Below are 14,936 nucleotides of genomic sequence, written 5' to 3' on the forward strand. Positions count from 1 at the left end.
GTGAAACTCGATCCGTATAGAGAGCGCGACCGATCTTCTGGAAAAAGTCTAAGAATTGTTTCTATTTGAAATAGTTTGATCTGTATTCGTCCGCCACTTAGCACCACCTTTCTCTCTCTTCTTTCTTTTCCTTTCTTCGTCTTGAGGATCTCTCTGAGAAAGACGCGGACTCATCCTGACTGGAGTGCGTGGCGGTTATCGAGAGCAAGCGGTCCTCTGCTAAACAATCCGACGCGGCATTTACTGATCCATCGATCTGACAGAGTCGTTTGTCGAGAGAGCGTCCGACCTGTTCTCCCTCTCCCTCTCTCCTCTCTCTTTCCCTTTTTCTTCCTCGAGTATACACGCAGTCGTGACGGCGAAACGTTTCAATCTTACGCTCGCCGTCTCGTTATGGCGTTATTGATTATCCGGCCTGACGTCACGAAATCGAGTCGCGAACGAGTGCGGCGAGGTTAATTACTCGCGATTCGAGACGTGTTTTTCTCTCTCTTTCTCTCTATCTTGAAACAATACTGGGAGAAATAGGTTGCGCGATAAGGAATCGTAATTGAGATATTGTACGGTATTATTACGCGGGTAATAATAATTTTGCTCGCGCAAAAAGCACCGATTGTGATCGCGAGAGACGTTAAACGTCCAATTGTTATGAAGCTGCATTACCGCCTTAATTTTTTATTAATATAAGATTACCCTTCCATTCTAAAGGAATAATAGAGGATTTAACTTATTTCTTTCTTTTCTTTCTAGACAAACGTTTTATAAGATCTATGAACGTTTCGGGAAATAAATGCGATCAAACATATCACACAGTGTGTACATCGGAAAGCGTACAAATTATTTACTAAACCCTATTCTCATTATCATGCGTACATCCGGGACGTTGATCTTTGCTTGAGATGCAAAAGAAATCGGACGTCGATCGTCATCGCGATGGAGGGAGCCGCAATGAAGGCCTGTATCGTGTATGTGTATCGGAACTTAAGATGTTATTTCTGTTATTTACGATATGTCTCGGAACAGGTGACACGCGCCCTATACCTGCTTGCGGGTAAATGGCTGCATAGCCACGATTTATAAGGATGAAGGCGAGGGAAAGAAGCCGAAGGAGAAAGAGAGATGGAAAACGGAAGAGAAAGAGAGAGGAGGAGGAATACCCCGTAATTATGCGAGGGTGAATTATGACGGTACAAGTATCGCGGCAACTAGCCAGAACGACTCCGAGTGTTTCGTCTATAGATGACAGCGCGTAGCGCCTTTCGACATACGTAAATGATGACAAATGTATTGTCCGTAATTCGTTGAAAATTCCCGTCGCGTCTCTGTGGTGTTGATTAATCCGTTGTCCAGCCCGTGTATATTTTTACGCTAAATATGCAAATTATAGCTTCTCGTGCATCGCCTGGCGGATTATCGTCGCGGTTGAAACGCAAAGCTGTAATTTAGCAATATCACTCCACACGTGTGCGTAACACTTTGTAATGGAGCACTTATTATTTTCCGTATCGTTCTAGTTAGTTAGCGAATGGTGTGTCGATAAATAAGACTTGTAAGCGTTTTCCCTGCGCTGTTATTTCGATCAGAATGCAAATTATCGGATTTTTCAAATTGTTATAAGAAAAAAATTTATTTTTTCTCTTTGAAAAAAATATATGTACTTAGAGGATTAAATTCAACGCGATTAAGATACACAACGTCGCTGTTTGAAAAAAAGTCTGATGCGCTCAATGGCGCAACGGTGATTTGCCAAAACCACGCGCGCGAAGCGATCGCTCTCGAAAATTACGTTTTTTGCCGGGTCTCCGTGACGTATCCGTGACGCGATACTTTGTTTTGACGCGATCGGACAGGTGAGTTATCTGTCCGCGGTAAGACGATCGTTCTTCTCCGGCGGACACCGACACGCCGGCAAAGTTCTCCTCGAAAAAGATTCATCCGGAGCCGGTGTAAACACAGCCGATAAAACGACGAGAGGAGAGGCCTTAACCGGCGCGGAAGAGTGATGCGCCACGGGAAACCATTCTTTAAAACCTCACACGTCCCGTGCGGCCCTTTCCGGTCGTGGCCCACTTGAACGAGTAAAAACGACTTGGCGGCGAGCTCTCGGAGAAGACGAACTATCGTCCTTGTCCTCGCGACGCGCCGATTCTACCTCGAACTCATCGCCAGTCTCAATTTTTCGTCATTTCAACGGCTCGAATAAATCAGCTATAAGATTATAATTTAATAATAATAACATGAGGTTTAATTTTGTTTCGTTAATGTTAATTAAATAAAAATGCGAAGAGAAAAAAAATACGTCTATTAGGTATATATCTGCTGAAAAGGTGTAATAATAGAGTCAGCGTGATTTGGATTTTCACATCAGCGCGATATTCATCGCCGGTTTAACGGATCCGCTGTCAATGACGGGGAAAAAAATTCGGCATCGCGCCCACGGGAACCTCTCGAGGGTTCTTCAAGAGAAAGGAGGAGATGATCGGCCATGCCGTCGGGTGACGACACGTCGGACATCAGTCAGTCAAGTCGGAGCAGTCCGTCGGAATCGGCGGAGGGACGTTCGGTCACACGCGACGGGACATTATCGCATTAAATATCGACAGGCGGCTTTCAGCGACGGCGAGTCGCGCGCTCGAAATCGGGAGAAAAATGCCCGAATCCGTTCGGGCTTTTCTCTGTCTCTGTCTCTCCCTCTCGCACACTCTTTCTCCCTTTCCATCTCTCGTTCTCTTTCTCCTTGGCCTTTCCGTCGATTCGCCGCAATCGGGGTGTCCACCCACACCCGCTGCGCTCATAATAGGCTCCGCGAAGCTAAGCCCCTCTAATTCCTCTCTCTCTCGCTCCTACCTTCCTCTTAACGTTTTCTCTCTCTTTCTCTCCCCTGCTGCTACGACTACGTCTCTCTTTCTCTCCATCTACCTACCTATCCCTATCTATTTCTCTCTTCCCATCGCGCTCCGACACGCTTTTGAACGCGGTTCCCATAGGTTATTATTAGAATGCCTTACGTTTGTACCCTCGGTCGCGGCCAGGTAGATGGACAGTGCTCCGCCCTACGAGAAAAAGGAGATTGTGTGTTGCAGCCTGCAACAACTCCGCCGCTCTTTCTCTCTCTCTCTCTCTCTCTCTTTCTTTCTTTCTTTCTGTACCTATCTCCTGTCTGTGACTACCTGAGCAGGAATTCCTGGATGAAGGGCGATCCGTGCCGCGCCGCGACGACGATCGTCGTTCGCTGCGCGACGCCCGTCGACAAACGCCGACACATTGTGTCAGAAATTATTTTTAGAGAAACGAGTTTCGATCGCTATATCACATTTGGTATTCGATTCGACGCGCTCGCCGCCTCCTTACTTTTCCCTTCGACTCGAACGCAATTTCGTAAACGCGCAAGACCGGCGCAACGCGAGACAGAAATAAATTCCCTTGCTCGTCAATCGTGCACGATTGTATCGCGTGGTAATCCACGCAGCCGGCTTTTTAATGATTACCCGGAATGATTTTGACAAGTGTCGTAGGATGCGAATTATTCATCTTGATATTCTCCGTAAATTGTTATAAATGTGATTCTAATCGAGCTTTCGTATATAGGTAGGCTTATTTTCCGACGATAGAAAAGAGCTCTCTATATGCTGAAACGGTAACTCGACCGGCTCTGCGATTATCGTTTAGACACGCATTAACGTTTGTCACTCTTCCAAGTAGATATGACCGGTATTGTGCGGACGCGGTACTATAATATAATAAAAATTTTTTACCCTTTACCGTGACATTTTTTTCACATAAATATATTTCGATATGGAACATAAAGGGCAGCCTAATTATCAATTAGATTGTCTCTATTCATCGAAACGAGCGGATCGTTGCTCGAAGAACTTAAGCAAAAGAAGAAAGATATATATATATACGTGTCGCTTTAGCAATATTCAGCGCAAGTTTATCCCTAAATTTATTACACGAGCCATTATATTTGATACAAAAAGCATTTATTAATGTTATATTCGCACTGGAAAAAAAGCTATTGATTTCAAATAAATATCTATTTCAATAGTGCCATTAACACCATTCGTTTGAAATTAATAATATTGATTTACCGTGAAAAAATACTTATTTGATATAAGAAATCCTTTTACAACACAGATAAATATTTATTTGTTTCAAACAAATGGTGTTAATGGCACTATTGAAATACACATTTAAAATTAATAGCTTTTTTCAGTGCGACAATCTGTGCATCATAAACTGCATAAGAAACCACTAAATTATATTTGTTGTGAAAAGTCAAAGGTCGAGGACTCTTTTCGACTATCCGTTCCGCGCGTTTAAAGCAAAATTGTTCGCCGATGATAGCACCTAACGCGATCTTTTTTCTTTTTTTTTTCATAGAGGACTGATAGCCAACGATATTTTTATGAAAAGCTCTTCTTTCCCCAGTTTGAATCTCGATGCCAACTCAGCTATGAGAGCGTAAAAGAAAGATCGGTTGTTTTGAAGCCGTATTCTCGGTTCGGAAGCACATATATCGCGTAATATCGATTATGTTTCGCATAAAACAGCATAAAGAGATTACGTACTGCGAAAAATATTTAAGATAATAAAAAGTATCCTTGAGGGAAATATTTTCACGTATAATAAGTTTTTCTTACACGTATCATAAAAGTTTAAGATATAAAATCCTTTAATACCATAGCTTTGTCTAGCTCTCATATAGTTTATATGATATTTACAGGCAATTTATGTTACAGAACTTATATTGTTATATATAAGAAAATCTTTTTACTTTCAGTTAACATCGAATTTAAAGACTCTATGCTTTGGACTGCGCGGTGGTCAGGTTGCCCGATATATTTCACATCGGAACGACTCGAGTACTCGATCATTTCGATTGCTCCGATCCGAACTGGCCGGGATTTCGATCCGATCGCGTTGCTCCGGGCGCTCGTTAATGCCGCGCGCATAATTCACGCGCGGTTTTAATAACACGACGAAAACATCGGCGGGGAACGCGCCGCCGCCGTCTCCAATCTTTCCAGTTCGGTAAATCGCCATCGGTCTTTCGCGCGATGTATTTGGCCCACCGGGAAAGCCCGCCGTCAATTATTATCGTTTTTCTCACCCGCATACTTCTAGGTAGCGCCACATAAATATCGCCGTTTCCAACGACTTCATTCGCCAACGCCCCCGAACTTTTCTAAATAATGACCATTTTACGATCGTGATAATGAAATTCTCCGAGACTACCGATAATCGGGACGTTGATCGGTAGCAGTCACGCGTTTCTGCACCCGTGACTTATATGCAACGTGAATGTGAGTCGCGGTTTAATCGCGTGCAATTCAATTTCGGATAATTTAAATTCCATTCGAGAGAGAAAATCTCTCCTATCATCATTCTATTGACAGATTATTGATACGTTTCATTCTTCCTATTTCTTTATTTCTTCCTATCGAAATTGTTGAGTACGAAAAACTTATTTCGCTTATACATGCAGACAAATAAAATTCATTTTAACGCTACAAAAATGCATTAATTAATTTTCTATCGTATCAACACTAGTGTTATTAATTTATATAAAATCTCACAAGAGAAATATAATCTATATATAATCATATCTATATAACTAATAACTATGCACATTTAATATAAGAAATATGAACATTTTAGCTAAAAAATATTTTTTTCCGTTTATACCAAAGATATTTTTTTATAAATGATTTGTTTATAAATGTTATTTTTTATAAATGATTAATTTTCCAACAAGAGAAATAAAAACCGGAACTTTAGAATTCATTTCCGTTCGTAAAGTGTATATTGCCGCCATCTCGCGGTACAGTTTTTAAATGTTCAGACTCTGCCGATATTTCCCATTTTCTTATCAGTACACACGTAGATGCGTGTGTCCTTTCTGCCGGAGGATTTGACCTTATCGTTCGCCGCGTGCGTATATCAATACATAAATGCAACAACAGCGACGGCGACGACGGCCGATGATATTCAGCCGGAAATGGCTCGTGATTGGTCGTCGGCATTGCCGTGAATATGCCATTAGATAAGTGTATTTTTTTCATCGTACATGCACATTCGCTGATAGGCGAATGCAATAAAGCAATCGGCCGACAGTAACGTTCACCCCGGATGCTGACGCGTAACAATTAATGGATCGGCGTATAACGGCGGCGATAATGACGGCAATTTTGCGTTCCACCGCCGGCGGTGATTTTCGAACGCGCACGAAAACGCTCGCGATGGTACGTCGTAAAATATTCATAACTTTTAGAAATCCCGTCAATATGCAAATGAGAAATGCTAATCGCCTCCCGCGTTCGCGCCTACGACGAAGGCTATCGTTCTGTTGACACTCGCCAGTCAAGATTTTTGTTTTGCAGATATACATCCGCGCCGGTCGCGCGACCGATGATTTAACCGCTTGTCAGAGACGATCGAGCCGGCCCGGTTCAAGCATTCAAGGATTTTCGTTCCTTCTATCGTGGACAACGATCAACGGCGCGCGCCGTTTAATTATACGACCGATCGATGCGCGTTTAGAGAAGAAGCTTAACGGGCGCCCGATTCCGTTTGTATAGGTTTCGAGTGACGGATGAGTAATGTAATCCTTTGTTTGTTAGCGTCTGCCCGAGCCTCACGATTAGGAAGACCCGACGTCGTTGAATTCCGTACGAATTATGATACGATCCTACAGTAATAAATTAAAGATTCTCGTATATAGCGAAAGATTGTCAATTTATAAATTAAACATATGGATAAAGAATTGTACACGCACATAAATGTTATCCCGAATCTTGTTTCAGATGCGCATTGTAATTCACGCGAAACCGGTTAAGATAAAATTAAAAGAAAAATAATAAAAAAGAAAAGATAATATTTTGTTTGTACGACGTATACGTGTAATGTTTCTAATATACACATATCGATCGCACATCAATGTTTATCATATTTCCTCTAAAAACAGTGCTCTCTTTTTTTAAGTAAAACACACAAATGATTATATTCGTGTCGGAATCGCGTCAAAACGAAAGAGAAGTGGACAATTATATTTAATAATCTCTTTTATAAACGTCATTAAATGTGAAACAATTGTTTTTTAACCTCAATCTATTCATTTATTGTCTGTCTCAAGTTGAGGGCCTACAGTTGATTAAAGACATTCTATATTTACTCCGATTTCGAGTACAAGCGGATCAGCTGACTTGCTCGGTACTCAAAACAAGTAACGAGCGCGAACTGCCTCGTGGCGTCGGCGAACACGCACAAAGGGTCGGTACAGTCAAATTAAATCCCGATTAAAAATAAGGCACGCCTCGCGCCGCAATTTATGGCGTCGCGCCGCATACGCGTATGAAACAAGAACGCTCGTTATTGTTTCGAGCTACTCTTTTCTACGTGCTCGACTTCGGATATCAAAGGAATCGTCCGTCCCGCCGTCATTCGTGAGCGTCATACGACATTAATTGCGTTATTATAACCGTGCCTATTCTCCCTTTTAGTTCTAAAAGAGTAAACATCGGAAAAAATAATATTTTCTACGTTCTCATCATTAGATTAACTGAAGCATATGTGTGAAATTCTGTATACAAATGATATTGGAAATAATTGCGTGTACAATGTACAATAAACATTACATAATTTTATGTAATTTATAAAAGTTTTGAAATTTAAAGCTTATTATATACATATATTTGTCTGGAATTTTAAGTTTATTATAAGGTGATAGGTAGAAAAGTACGATGCAAATTTTGGATTTCAACTAAAAAAATATCAGGCAAACGAATCCTATCATTATCATCATACTATTTTATAAGCATGATTAGCATTTTATAAGTAGCTAATGAGCTCACTGCAGCGTCCTGGATCGATAAAGGGGCGGTAAGAAATGGTGATATAAATAACGCCGGTGATTTTAATCCCCCGCGCACATTTGTATCAGTCAAGTAGAATCGGGAAACCGCGTGTAAAAGGTTTCGATCCACCGTCGAGACCTTTCTTCATGTATATATGTAAAAAAAAAAGAAATAAATACGACGGAAATAAAGAAATCTACGTCCTGGCGTGTTACCTCTCAGCGGGAAACCGCGAGAGCGAACCGGTATTCCGGTCGACCCCACGTTAGCCTCTTTAATCGCGCCGCGAATAATTAGCGGACGGCGATTAGGGTGATTAAAGACGAGGGACCGAGTCACGGGTACGACGCAATTAGCCGAATCACTTAACGACTCGGTCGACGAGCGCGTGGACTGACACCGATGCGGAGAGAAAGGGAGAGAGAGAGAGAGAGTGTATAAATGTAATCTCTGTTTCAATATCGAAATCGTAATTATATAATTAAAACACACACTTTAGAAATATTATGCCTAATGCTATTAAAATGTGTAAATATTTGTTATCGCATATAGTGCATTCAAATAATATCCCTTACATTAAGGAGATCAACATAATTTCTATTTATTTCTATTATTTTCTTAATTTTCTTTTTTAGATGCAACACATTTTACGTATTGCATCTACAGTGTTGTGTTACATATATAGTCCTCTATCAGTTAATTGTGCCTATCCACGAATTCTTGTTCCTTAATTTCGAGATTCACGGCAGGATTAGTGGACCATCGCCGTCCACTTATCTGCATAAGCATCTTGGTAGCCGGTGCAATGTAGAACCCGAACGAGACGGCAGGATCTCCTCACTATAGAAAGTCCAAAGTATACACGGTTGATACCAGGACTCGCGTATGCCCATTTACATAAACCGGCGGATTGCCATTCCTACGTATCGCCCGATGTTCCTGCAGTCGAGAAGCCGCACATTCTTCACCGAGACGCGCAAAAGGTCGTTAAGTACGAGTCTGAACGCGAGACGCGGCTGTCTCCCTTCGGTCGTGCAACTGCCTTTCCATTTACTTCTGTTTCTTTCCTTTTCTCCGAGTCTTTTACGAATAAAGGTGGATTTCTAAAAAGATTACTTGAACGCGAAACGAGCGAGATTCGATATCGCTGTTTTTCAGCTCAAAAACAATTCTATGTTAATATTAATTATTAATTTTATATCGATAAAAAACTATATTTTAATTCTCTTTTGCAATTTAATTTGTAGATGGTTATTGATATTTGATCATATATAAATTTGGCAAAAATACAAACTATTAATAATAAAGAAAAAGCGAGAAAAAGAAAAGCAATGCTATCTTTAAAAATAAACAGAAATTAGTATCAGTGATTCTCTCATTTTCTAAATTAAATAAAATGAAATAAAAACATGTGCAATATGTTACAAAGAAAATTAATCATAAAAATTCTTTAACTATTATATGCGATTTTGCGGTATTATAGCGATTTATAATCAGACATTATTTAAACCATATATCAATATTTTCGATCGTGCAGAAGTATAAAGTAACATCAAAGACTATTACTATTCTCATAATTTCTGCACTCCAGAATTGCTATAAAAAATTAACGCAAAACACGAGCTACAAAAAATCTGCAGATATATCTTTCGACTCATTAGCTTAAATTATCCTCTAATTAATATACAGACTTCCGCATGATCGAGTACTAGTCAGGCGTTTCACAAACCAGTTTTGGTTCGATTCCTCCGTTCGCGGTTGTCGTCGTCAAGTTACGCGTGATTACGCATCGAGTATTTGCGATGTTCGAAAATATTAAGGACATGCAGGTGGAAAACAGATCTAATTTAATTTAATATGATAAAATGTATCAAAATATAATTAGAGCTAAAAAAAATGTTTTTAATTAAAGTGCAACAAAATATGCAGACAAAAAGATTATTCGTGTCAAGTAAAACTTTAAAAATTCAAACGCCTTTTAAAAATATGTTTCGAGATTAAGAAAATTTTTTTACAAGTATTGAATTTCACAAATATAGTACGTCTTAATCAGAAGAGATTCAAGATAAGTAACTGTAATAAGATAGCGTAAGTGGGGAATCATTAACGGTCCGCATTAATGCTGCAGCTTGCACATCGCGTTTTCTCTCCACGCAACACTTTGACGCGGTAAAGTCGGTGAGCAATAGAGATCATTAATGGTTCTCGCTGTACAGACGTCGTCGGAAGGCGGTCTCCCCTGGCAAGCGCAAACAAACGGAGCAAGATAGTGCCACCGGTAGCAACGTCGGGAGATTAGGGTTTGTTTTACAGCGAGCGGTAAAGCTGTCGCGCGGCTCACGCCGCCCGTCGTATTTAAACGCGCCGGCCTTGGTGCAGCAATGCGGAAAGTGTTCACGAGATGTTTCAGTTGTATTTCGACCTGAACACGGCGATACCGCGACTCTAATTTCGTTGTCAACTCGCGGGACACGGATCTTTGGAAAAGAATAATAATTAAACCGAGAGACAGAGATGTGTGTAATGGGAAAGGCATTGCGAGTTGCATCTATATTAATAGAAGGAAAAGTATGAAAAAGTTTTTTGATATCTTGTCAGAAAATTGTGCACACTGAAAAAAATTTGTTAACTTGACTAAACCTTTCAACTAAATTATTAATTATTTAATAATTGAACATATATATTAATATTTAAGTCAAACATGTTTTTTCAGATTTAATATTATATTTAATTTAAATATTTTTACAGTTTCAATTAATAAATATTTAATTGAATTGGTTTGTCAAGTTAATAAATTTTTCTCGATGTAAAAATTTTACAAGCTTTGCGGATCAATAAATAAAAAAATACAATAATCCCCATAATAAAAATTCAGGCATAATGTGGAAGAAGCAAGAGAATCGAACTAATTTATGAATAAAATTTATTGAAGTTTTTCGAAAATTATAATTATTAGCAAAATTTGCCAACTTTAGGCATAATGAGACTAAGAAGAATGTAATGGTATGACGTGATACATATGTATGAGTGACGATTTATATTAACCGCGTTTCCAAGAATGAGGCTATTACGAGGGGAGTTGCGTGGGCGTGGCACGAAATGTCGAAGTCTTATCATACAATTGAGAAAATATCATCAAGAGAGTCTCGCTGTGGAAATATAGTTGCGTAATGCACCCTCCACGTATATATGCTCGCAAACATTGGTGCGGCCTGTCGCATTTTGGATGCAGGTTACGCCTACTGTGCCGTATCACAAACGAGAAAATGGAATTTATTTATTCGTAAAATATGATACGGGTGTGGCAAGGAAACATTATAAGAGATTCTTGCATGACGAAAATATATATGTAGCCGAATACAGAACTATATCGTCGCGGAATATTAGCGCGTGCGAATTATTCATGATATTTCGAAATCCGATGTCATAACATCAAATTTATTCACGTTAACTTTTCACATTTCTAGTTTATATGCAATCAACTTGACAATATGGATAAATAAATAAGTATAGATAAATTAATTCTTATTTTAAATTAGTTACTTAAAATAGATTTTATAGTCAAAACGATAGTAATTTGTATAATCTGTTAGGTGCAATTTTAATAGATATATTATAACATAATAAAATCAAATTGAGCAAGAAAGAAATAACATTAATGCTCTCTAACAAAGTCATTAAGCGATATCCATCTAGCATTAAAGTTTCGATCAAAAATCTTTCCTACTGCGGCGAGAGTAAAAGGAAATCAATGACGGATAGATGACAGGTGTAGCACCTGCTTGAATTTACGAATATTGCATTACTATTCCATCTTACGGTAATTCATACAAGTATACTTGTACATAATGTTATCATCCTATCCGCGTTCAGTAAACAAGCATAGATGGTTGCCTGGCATATTTGAGAAGCGCGTGGAAAAGGAATACGTGGCGTGCGCGGGCTACCTCGACCTTCTCCACCCCCAGTGGACAAAAACCCCTTTCGAGAGTGAAATATGTGAGAGACGGGACCGCCACGCGGGATAATTCTGAATTATGTTTGTCCTCATCTCTCTCCGGTGCGGCGCTTCTACCTCTAGTCGCGCTTTCGTTCTTTTGTCAACCTCGCGCGGGATCTCAAACCTACTCTTTCTCTCTCTCTTGCCATTCTTCTACGATTCTCCCGATTCGTTCCCCAAACGCTTAATGTAGCACGCTGTATATATCGCGTCGTCGATCCACGATCCGCTTCGGCTGGATTCATCGTTCGAAACAGTTTTGAATAATCGGAGTTCGGTATCGAAATGATAATAAACACGAATATCTTTGACGCTCCGACGCGATGCATGTATCATATTTTATATCTATATGTAATCAAAAAGTCTTTCTTCGAAAACCGAAACCTGTTATATACTGTGCTCTTTACTAATTGTAAGAGTATAGCAAGAATAACTGACAATTCTATCTAAAGATATATGTAGTGTGTAAGATACACACATTTTTAAAAATATTTAATACTGTAACGCTAATAACAAGAAATTATTTAATTCATTGCATAACTTGTACAGTTCTCTAGGTATCTCGATAATTCTCTCTAAATGACTTCCGTATATCATTCTGTATCTTGGACACTCGCGTAATTTGTACTTCTTACAGCGTGACCAACGAGCTATAGAGAATCCATGCATCGTTGGAAGATGTAATTTACCCGCTCGATCAACGAGCGCAAATGGTGCATCGACTTAACTCGCGACGCGTCTCGCATGCGATAAGATCGAGATAATAATTTCGAGCCGTGAGACGATCGTACGATCGAACCTAATTAGAGAGAAATACACTGCAGGAGAAAACGCCGCTTTAGAATTGATAATGCCAATTTCAACGGGAATTGCTAACGTTATCATTTGCGATAATAACATGTACAGGATATTCTCTTATTGCTAACATCACTATCAAAGACATTTTCAAAACATTTTAACATATCTTAACTTGCTCTCTTTTTTTTATAAAAAAAGACTTACATGAGAAATATACAACATTATTATTCCTCACATCTTTTAAATGTTTAATATTAATTATTATGATAAAATATTAAAAAGATCTCATATATTAAATTTTAAAATAAATGTAAAATAAATTTGAAGTTACATCTCTCTGTACATATTATTAGAGCTTAAGTTTTGAATGAAATATTTTTTTAAATAATTAAAATTTTTCAAATATTAAATTTTTCAAGTGGTATTAATTCAGTGCGTCATTTACTAGGACAGTTTCAACATCGACCATGGTTGATAACAGTCAATATTAAAGAGAAGCGGTCGATATATTCGTGGAAAGAGGTGGATCCACCGCGGTGGCGATGCATCTCTCGATCTCTCGGCTCTATCGGTTTCTCGGACGCGTACCCCTTCAGCTCTTCTCGTAGCGGACAATTATTTAAAAGAGACGCCGAAATTCGGGGCTGAAATGTGGCGAAGGAAGAGAGCGGCAGGGGGAACGTAGGTAAAACGAGAAGTTTCCTGACTGGCATCGAACCGAAGGCTGAAGAGCGACAGAGGGCAGCGAGAAAGGAGAGATCGGTCAGAGGGACGGCAGAAGAAAAAGAGAGAAAGACGAAGGGAAAAAAAGAGCACACATCGCCACCCGCTGGGCCGGACGAGACGCATGCGTGCGATCCCATGCCCATGGCGTACCGTGTGTTTCCATGCCTATACGGCTATCCTCCCGTAATCCCCTTCTCCCTGTCGTTTTCTCTCTTTCTCTCTCATCTCCTCGTCCTGTTCGGCCTCCCTAAATTTCGTTTCCATTCCTTCTCTCGTGCTTATCCTTTTTTTTCTCTTTTCTCCTCATCTCTCTCGATCTGTCTCCCTCGTTCGCCAGAAATGAAATCTGCGCATTTTTCTCAGCTCTGGAATTCTATAAAGTGCCAAGGCAATAGGGGGAACAAACGAAAGAACGAGAAGTTAAAAGTTTTAGTAATTTTTTTCAGATTTTTTGTTGCCTCAAAATTAATTGATTGAGTATATATAGTTTTATAAAATATATCGTGTCTCTTTTGTATCTCTTTATAATAATATTAAAATCGGCATTTAAATATATATTTGCATATTGTAATTGCAAATGTTAAAATTTATATTAGTAATTATATGTCAATAATTTATTTTAGTGATGTAATTAGAAAAGAAGTCTTTAAAATATAGGTATGACATAGAGTCATTAGGAATTTTTTCAAAATAATCTACAGATCTACACTATGCATTATTTATTTGCGTATATTGTCCGAGTAAGATCCGTTTCTATCATAACAATAAACCTCTGGTTAAACTATATTTTGTCTCTTTTTAAAAACTTATTTGAAATTTAATTTTTTTTTTTTCATTTAATTTAATCGACGTTGGTAGAAACAGTTATTATATAATTATATGAAGGTTAATAAATCAATGAAATTTCTTAATCCAACCTTAACGCTGAAAGAAGACATTAACTATTGTGTGTCAACAATTGCTAAATAAGATAGCGAAAAACTTTCTTCTATTTTGATCCTGTCCTTTAAGCATAACTTTTGGAATAGCCAAGAAACACGATAATTTATGGTTCTGTAATGACTTTGTGACAAATCGTGTATACAAACATTGTGAAACCTACAGTTCAATAAAAGGTATACCTATAGTATTTCGGATCGTTTACCGCAAGCTACTGTAATAAAACTTAATTGCTGTGCGTCCTTTTTCTCTTTCTTTTTTTCTCACCTTTCTCTCTATCCTTTCTTTCTGCCTTTTCCTCTCTTATCCCAAGTCCTACCGAATTGTTGTGTCATGCCAATAATCTCACAGCTTCAAAAGTCGTAAAATTTGAAAGACAGCATCCTAAAAGTCAAAACCTAAAGGTTTCCATTTATGGAAGTCCACCAAAGGACTTTCCCATAACTGCTGGGATCATAATTTTCTTTCTGATCTGTATTTTCTTTCGCCAATTCTCACTAAATCAGCAAGCAATGACTGCCGTACATTCGTCAGCTAACTTTTTTCGAGATCGTTTCTGTTACCATACCAGAAAATGATTAGAAAAAGGTTCCCAGCCGCGGACTGGTATAGAGTGG

Source organism: Nylanderia fulva, unplaced genomic scaffold (genome assembly GCF_048542155.1).
Source record: "Nylanderia fulva isolate GAGA-0341 unplaced genomic scaffold, ASM4854215v1 Scaffold2, whole genome shotgun sequence".
Taxonomy (NCBI): Eukaryota; Metazoa; Arthropoda; class Insecta; order Hymenoptera; family Formicidae; genus Nylanderia; species Nylanderia fulva.